This window comes from Mastomys coucha, unplaced genomic scaffold (assembly GCF_008632895.1).
Source record: "Mastomys coucha isolate ucsf_1 unplaced genomic scaffold, UCSF_Mcou_1 pScaffold14, whole genome shotgun sequence".
Lineage (NCBI taxonomy): Eukaryota > Metazoa > Chordata > Mammalia > Rodentia > Muridae > Mastomys > Mastomys coucha.
Window position 1 is genome coordinate 6,323,172 of NW_022196896.1, and position 8,218 is coordinate 6,331,389.

Sequence of the window (8,218 nt, forward strand, 5' to 3'; positions counted from 1 at the left end):
GAGAGAGAGAGAGAGAGAGAGAGAGAGGGCTTCTTCTATCACTTGCATCAACATTGATGCTTGACAGAAGCCATAGATGAGGCAGCAGTGTAAAAAACCCACAACAAAGGGCAGTGAGCAACTTTTCATGCCTTGTAATTGGTTACTTCATTGGAGAACTCACCACTGCCTACTGAGAAAGGTGAGCAGGCATTGCTGAAATTATCTCAGGATTAGGATGTGAAAGATACTTACAATCTAGTCTGTAAACATAGAAAATCTGCATGGCTCCTCCCAGAACTCTGTCAGTTGACTCCTACAGCTGATGTGTATCCATCCCAGGTTAGCAATATGTTGTTAAGAGAAAGCCCTTGCACCATGTGGCCCTCTACTTAGAAAGCTGTGTATAGTGGTCAGAGCCCACAGGGGAGCACCCAGAACTGAGCCTGAACTGATGATGATCTTGAGGTGAGGAATCAGCACTTATTCCATGTACTGAAATGTTCCAGAAAGTCAGATTCCTACCATTGCTCCTGTTGGTGCCAGCAATAGCCTTTTAATACTTCTCACTGCCTCAAACTTTACCCCACTGAGGCCACAGTGATCTTTCTTTGTGTGGCACAAACTGCTCTGAAGAGCAAACTGTCTGGCTCCTACTGTCATTTTCCAGGCACATCTCCCTCTGGTCCCTAACCTGGCACTCAACGGTCCATCAATCCTATGTACTTGGAATTTTCTCAACATTCCCTGCTGTGCCTTGTCCCTTTGCAGATGCTGTTCTCTCTGCCTGGAATCCTTCCCTGTATCCTTGTGGCACCTGGCAAGGGCCTATTTGATCTCGAAACCAAGACTAGAGCCATCTTTCCCTCTGCAGAGTTCCAGGCCCATGCATCTGTCACATGCATGTTTGCTGAAGGAACAAGTAAGTGAAGAACTGCATAAATGGCCACGACAGACAAACAGCCTGGCCATTGCTGCTCCCTCCCCATGTACCAAGACTCTAGAAAATTCTCAGAGTCAGCTTCCCTGAGTAAATACTAAGATAAACTTATAATTTTGAATTGAACCCTCTGAGGGTTGGAGGAAATGTGACACTTTACTAGGCCACCTTTGACAAACTGTGTTTCTCATTCAGCTTCGGAATGACTAAAAGATTGATTTCTTCATCCCCTCTAATATTACTATCAGCATCCAACATCTAACCTTTACAAAATCAAAAATGATGAAAACTAAATAATTCAACACAGAGACAGCTAGCCGGAAGACAAATGGATTGCACAGTATGTTTGGTTGTGAGGCTGTCATCTGTCTCAGTAATTAAGTACCTGTGCTCATGAGTAGGCTCTATAGTCTCGGAAGACCAGGTCTTTGGAGACAAAGTCAAAGGTACTGCCTTTTTACTTTCTATGCAAGCATCTATCAGCCAGATTTTCTGCTTTCATTATGATAGTCTGTCAATGAAGCCTTTGAATTTTTGGTTATTGAGGTAAATGTGTCACAGAATACATAACATGCTGGTGAAATACCAGACACACTAAAGAGATGTGAGGGAAGGAGGGAGAGAAGTGGGGAGAACTTGTGTTAAGAAAATACAGGGGTGAATGGTGTTGGGCTGATGACTCAAGGGGTAATAGAGCTTCCTGCACAAACACAAGAACATGAGTTCAATTCCCCAGCACCTACATAAAAATCAGGCATGACTAAAGGTGCCGAGGAATGCAGAGACAGGACAGACAATTGCTGGGGCTTGCTGGCCTCCAACCTAAGCCCAGGCTGAGTGACAGACCAGGTTATAGGGGAATAAAGCAGAGTGATACTCAGTGACACTTTTCTCACCCTCACACAAATGTGCACATGTACTTTACACATGAACCATATACATATACACGTGTGGTCACGGACACACAGAAACTGCTGCAGAGGCTGAGTTCTCTCTTACACCCTTTCACCATGCATGTCCTTAGAATGGAATGTGTGCAAAAAAAATTTATGACATTTTTTAGGACATCTCATACACGCTGATTTTGACATAGCCTAAAATAACCGTACTGGTAGATAGAGTCTGTGTGACCAATGTCTCAGAAGAGGACTTTCAGAGGACAAGCATTCTTCCACTGGGAAAGAGATGTGGGCTGTAGGCCTTTCCTTTATGGATAAGGGAGGTGTGAGCAGGAGGGCTTCTGCTAGGTTGTATAACTCAGAGACCAAGCCAAGCCGAGGGCACAGGGAGATAGATCTACTGTGGGCAGTGCTGGACACAGAGCTCAGGTAGAGCCATTTAGCATGCTTGAAGGGAGGATCCAGACCAGGTTTTCTTCCTAGCCTAGGACAGGGTGATGCTGTCTCTAGGGAAAGGTGCAGTTTGTAGATGACTACCATGCACTTGTATGGCCTGTGGCACTCAAACATATGTCCTCTGGAGGCCTGTTACTGATCTGTCCCATTTTTGCCAATATAATTCCTTAGAGCAAAAACAGTTTGGTTTTGACCCCAAATCTTTTGTCTCTCTAACTCGGGTGGCATGTTCACCTGTCTCATGGACGCTGCATAATCTCTCAAGTGGCTTAAGACTCTTGGAATCCAAATGACAAATAATTCTGGTTTAACCATATTCCTTCCTAAGACTGTGAAAGAGAATTAAACAGTTATCTAAATAGCAACTTGGTGGAAGAAAAAATAATCAACTTATATTCCATAACTATTATTCTGTATTTTGAAATTGTGATTATAATTCTGATTTAAGTGTGTTTCAGAGCATTTAACTCAATATGATAGGCAGAGAAAATGATGACCAGGCTTTCTGCTTTGTTTTGGATGAGAGGCTCCTATGTCTGTAATTCATTAAGTAATTTTTAACAAAAGAAAAATCTTACTTTATTATGAGTATGCTGTGACATATTTCCACTTTAACTGTTAACAAGACCAGGGGAGACATGGGTTCACAGTCTTTTAGTACGTCATGATATAGAAAATCTGCCTCACAACGTCAAGGGCAATTTTAATTGGTAGACTAAACAGACCCCATTTCAAATAAGTCAGACATTTGAGTCCCACAGATTTATGTGTCTGAGAAATTCTGGCATCCACTAGTCATCCTGAAGATGTGTGTTGAGTAAGGGGGAGGTTTTCTATGTGATGAGATTGACTTATGTATTTTCTGTAGAGGAAAAAAATGCAGTTGCTTAGAAGAGAAAAAAAAGTCCATGAATACATTCAATGAAGGTATGTTTCCCTACCTGTGAAATAAATCATGCTCTTTAGTAAAGTACCACCAAATTCATTTCAATATGTTAAAAAATAAAAAGAAAATTAATGACTATTCATCAAAGCTGAAAGGAAAATATTTTGAGTGAAAAATCTATATGGAAAAGATCCACTTGCCTTTAATAAATGGGCTCCCAGAGATGGACAGTGTCTTGCGTGCTCTATGTCACACTCATAGAACTTATATATGAGTTCACAGGCTTGTGAACCACTCTTTCCTGACAGGCCTGGTCAGGTAAGTTGTGGATTTTCTTTCCTTTTTATCTCAACTATTTAGACAACTGTGGTTCACTTGTCCTGCTCACCATGGGGGGAAGTCAGAGTGCCAGAAATCACACTGTGCCTTTAAACAAGAACATTGGAATGTTCCTGAAGAGCCCAAGTGACTCTCTTTGACTTAAATACAGAGGCCAGAATTTATTTATTTTTCCTCATGAAGGTTAAGTAGCTGATTTTAAACTTGTACTCTAGAAGTTTTGAAATAAAAGCACTAGTCTTAAGTCACACAATACAAATGTTGCCACAAAAAGTTTCTACACAAAACAATGGCATCAACGTTGCTTCATTTAAATTGCTTTGTTCAAATCTATGAATTAAAAAAATAAAAGAGCATTCATGCTCTGGAAAGATGTTCTAGAAGCCAGGCCTACTTTCTGTGTTTCAGAAGGGAGGTGGAGCAACCTCAGTGATGTGGGCTGAGAAATCCATTTACCTCCTTAATTGCTGCATTCAAGCTAAATACGGGAGAGGCAGAGTATTATGGCTACCGTTGCTAAAACAGCTCTCACTTACTAAGACTGAGTTTCTCCTAGGCTTCATTCCAGGCCTGGAAAGTATCTACAGCCTCAGAAGCAGTTTTGCTGACCCTGCAGGGAATGCAGAATGTTGCTATATTATAATATTGATTTTTTTTTTGAGATCCCGCGAGTAACCTTGTAGTGGTTTCATTTAGATAGAAAAAATGTAAATATTTCGTTCTCCTTCAGCATGTAAACACCCTTCCCCGTCCTCAGAGTGGCCCTTGCTCCCTTGCTCAGATCCAATCTTTTCCTGTAATTTGGAATATTTTATGGAACTCATTATTTTCCTCAAGTAGTTGGGAGAGGCTGTTCTATTTCTTATCAGCTTCAGCCCTTCCCACGACGATCTTCATTTGTATATCTTGGAAAAAAACAAATTAGTCTTTTCAAGTTTTCTCTTACTTTTTCTTTCTTTTGGTTTTTAAGCTACTTTTTAGTTATTCAACTTCAATATATGGGCTTAGAGAAACATCTGAATGATAAGGAGTTAGATGTGGCTCAGCTTTTTAGAAAGACTCATTTCAATAAAGCCCTGGACAGCCAGGTACCACTTGTTTGGTCTTTTCCTTCTTTCCTTTTTTCTTTAATTAGATATTTTCTTTATTTACATTTCAAATTTTATCCCTTTCCTCATTTCCCCTCTGAAAAACCCTTCTATCCCAACTCTCCTCCCCCTGCTCACTAACCCACTCACTCCGGCTTCCCTGTCTTGGCATTCTCTTATACTGGGGCATCCAGCCTTCACAAGGCCAAGGGCCTCTCCTCTCATTGACGTCCCACAAGGCCATCCTCTGCTACATATGGGGCTGAAGCCATGGGTGCCTCCATGTGTACTCTTTGGTTGCTGGTTTAGTCCCTGGGAGTTCTAGGGGTTCTGGTTGGTTCATTTGTTGTTCCTCCTATGGGGTTGTAAACCCCTTCAGCTCCTTCGGTCCTTTCTCTATCTAGCTCTTCCATTGGGGACCCTGTTCTCAGTACAATGGATGACTATGAACATCCACTTCTGTATTAGTCAGGCACTGGTAGAGCCTCTCAGGAGACAGCTATATCAGGCTCCTCCCAGCGAACACTTGTTGGCATCCACAATAGTGTCTGGGTTTGGTAACTATATGGGATGGATCCCCAGGTGGGACAGTCACTGGATGACCTTTCTTTCAGTTTCTGCTCCAAACTTTTTGTCTCTGTATCTCCTCCCATGAGTATTTTGATCCCCCTTCTAAGAAGAACCAAAGTATCCACACTGTGGTCTTCCTTCTTCTTGAGCTTCATGTAGTTTGTGAATTGTATCTTGGGTATTCTGAACTTCTGGGCTACTATCCACTTATCAGTGAGTGCATACCATGTGTGTTGTTTTGTGATAGAGCTACCTCACTCAGGACGATATTTTCTAGTTCCATCCATTTGCCTAAGAATTTCATAAATTCATCGTTTTTAATAGCTGAGTAGTACTCCATTGTATAAATGTACCACATTTTCTGTATCCATTCCTCTGTTGAGGACATGGGCTCTTTCCAGCTTCTGGTTATTATACATAAGGCTGCTATGAACATAGTGGAGCATGTGTCCTTACTAAATGCTGGAGCATCTTCTGGGTATATGCCCGGGAGCCATCAGCATGCCTTTCTCTGTCCTTGTTTTATTCCTAGAGGTACTCTCATGGTCTGAGCAGCTGGTAGGTGTTAGCCTCAGCTGCCAACCTGACACAAAGTAACTTTACCTGGGAAAAGGTAAACTTTGCTGAGGAACCGCCTCTATAGGATTGGTCTGTAATATGTTTGTGGGGCATGATCTTAATTGCTGATTGATAGAGAAGGGCCTAGCCTATCAAGTCAATGCAACCCCTAGCCATGTGGTCCAGAGTTGTATAAGTAAGATAGCTGATCATGAAGCTAGAAGCAAGCCAGTAAGCATCTTTTGGTATCTGCTTTAGTTTTTGTCTCAAGGTCTCTGCCTTCATCTTCCTTTGATGATGTGGTGGTTTTGGATAGGAATGGCCCCCATAGGCTCCTGTATTTATATTTGGAATGCCCAGTCACCAGGGAGTGAAACTGTTTGAAAAAAGGTAGGGTGAGTAGTCATGGCCTTATTGGAGGAAGTGTTTCTCTTCAGGTTGGAGGTTTCAAAAACCCATCCCAGAATTTCTCTCTCTGCCTAGAACTCTCAACTACTTCCTCAGCATCGTGTCTGCCTGCCTGCATGATGTACCTACCATGATGAGAGTGGACTAATCTCTGAAACTGTAAGCCAGCCCACCAATTAAATGCCCTCTTTTTATAAGAGTTGCAATGCTTTCAGCGTCACTTCATCACAATAGAGCAGTCAGAGGGACTGTAAGCTATGCTTCAAAATAAGCCCTTTTTTTCCCAAAGTGCCTTTTGATCACCAGGTTTACCACAGCACCAGAAAGAAAACCAGGGCAGTGGTTGTGTTCTTAATCTTCAGCACACTGTCCCTTAGTGTGAAAGTTGAGGACAGTGGCCACCAAGTGAACCAACCTGGCAGTCTTTCCTGATGTGTGCTTGACTCTCTGCAAGGTGCTGCCAGAGAGGTAGGATGGGCCTGGTCCTTGAGATCTCGCTCCTCATCAGGTTTTGATTGAGATTTTTCTGTTCCCAGTGGTTTTGAAATTTCAGCAGAGAGAAATCTGATGGTAGGAAGCAGGAAGAAATATAATGGCTACAAAACATATGAATTATACTTAAAAGCACTGGTAATTTTAAAAATCATAACTCACTGGATGTCATTTTTAAATTGAACAAATCTCTAGTTATTTATGACTCATTCAGTACATAGAGGTAGCTCATTCTTTACCTTTTTTTTTTTTTTTTTTTTTTGTGGTGCTATGGGTTGAACTTAGGGCCTCACATGCTAGGTAAGCACTCTTCCACTGAGCACTATTCCCAACATAATATGGGGGTACAGGTTGAATGATAATTGGACTTAGAACTTTCCAGCTTTGTTTGAGGCAAAACAAAATGTATTCAGTAGTCACTGCACTTTAAATTTTACAGGTATCAATGAAATACTTTCTCAAGATGCTGGACATCTAGAATCAGCTGAAGCTCTTTTCAGCCATTCACTCACAGGGGTAAACAGTCCCTAGTCTGCATGGACTGTGTGAAAAGTGATGGGTTTTGGTAAGACAGGCTCATCGGAATGGAAGTAGCATTTGTATTTTCAGTGCTGAGAATTGCGCTACTGGCCTGGCCCATGACTACACAAAGCATTAATTCTCAGACAAAGGTAACAATCCAATGCACTGGATCCAAGGACCGTTTCTTCACTTAAGGATATTCCAAGACAATCCAATGCACTGGATCCAAGGACCGTTTCTTCACTTAAGGATATTCCAAGGATGCTTTTGCTCAGAAGTTGTAGCATAGTTTGAAACTCTTTTCTCTTTTCTATTCCCTAGAAGTGCATAAAATCCATCTAATTAATCATCTTACACCATCTCCCTTATTATAAAATGAACATGATAAATGATAATAATTGCTCACAGTCTTATAATAATTCTTAGATTCAGTCAGATCTAGAAAGCTTAGAAATCTATCTGCAGGCTCAGTCTTATTTCATTTCTTTCTTGCATTGGGAGAGAATGACCAACAGTGGTTTTTTGTTTTTTGTTTTTTTTTTCCTTTTTTTGGATGCCGATAAATCCAGTCCCCTGCTTACATGGGTCAAGTAATAAGTTCTGGGTACCATACAGTTTGTGTTACAGTCCATTATCTTAAAAAGTCACAATTACTACTAGTACAGATTGAGTTCTTCAATACCTACTTAAAGTAAATTAGTTATAGAATTAGTTTTAAAATAGATTATTTGGTGCCTCGGGCTTTAATTAAATGGCATACAGGGCCCGGTTCAACAGTGAAATAAAATGTGAGCTTTGCAGTGGGAGAGAGTGGGGAGGAAGTAGGTCTCTATGACATGGAGCCTCTAGCAGGGCAAGGCCTGTGCCATGGCAGTTCTGTGGCCGTGTGAAAGAGTAACACTTAAGACATCCCTGAATGTTAGGCTGTGTCCTGTGACTTAAGATTTATCAGATCGTGGTTAAGATTTTCAAATATGCCGGGCAGTGGTGGATCATGCCCTTAATCCTAGCACTTGGAAGGCAGATTTCTGAGTTCAAGGCCAGCCTGGTCTACAGAGTGAGTTACAGGACAGCCAGGGCT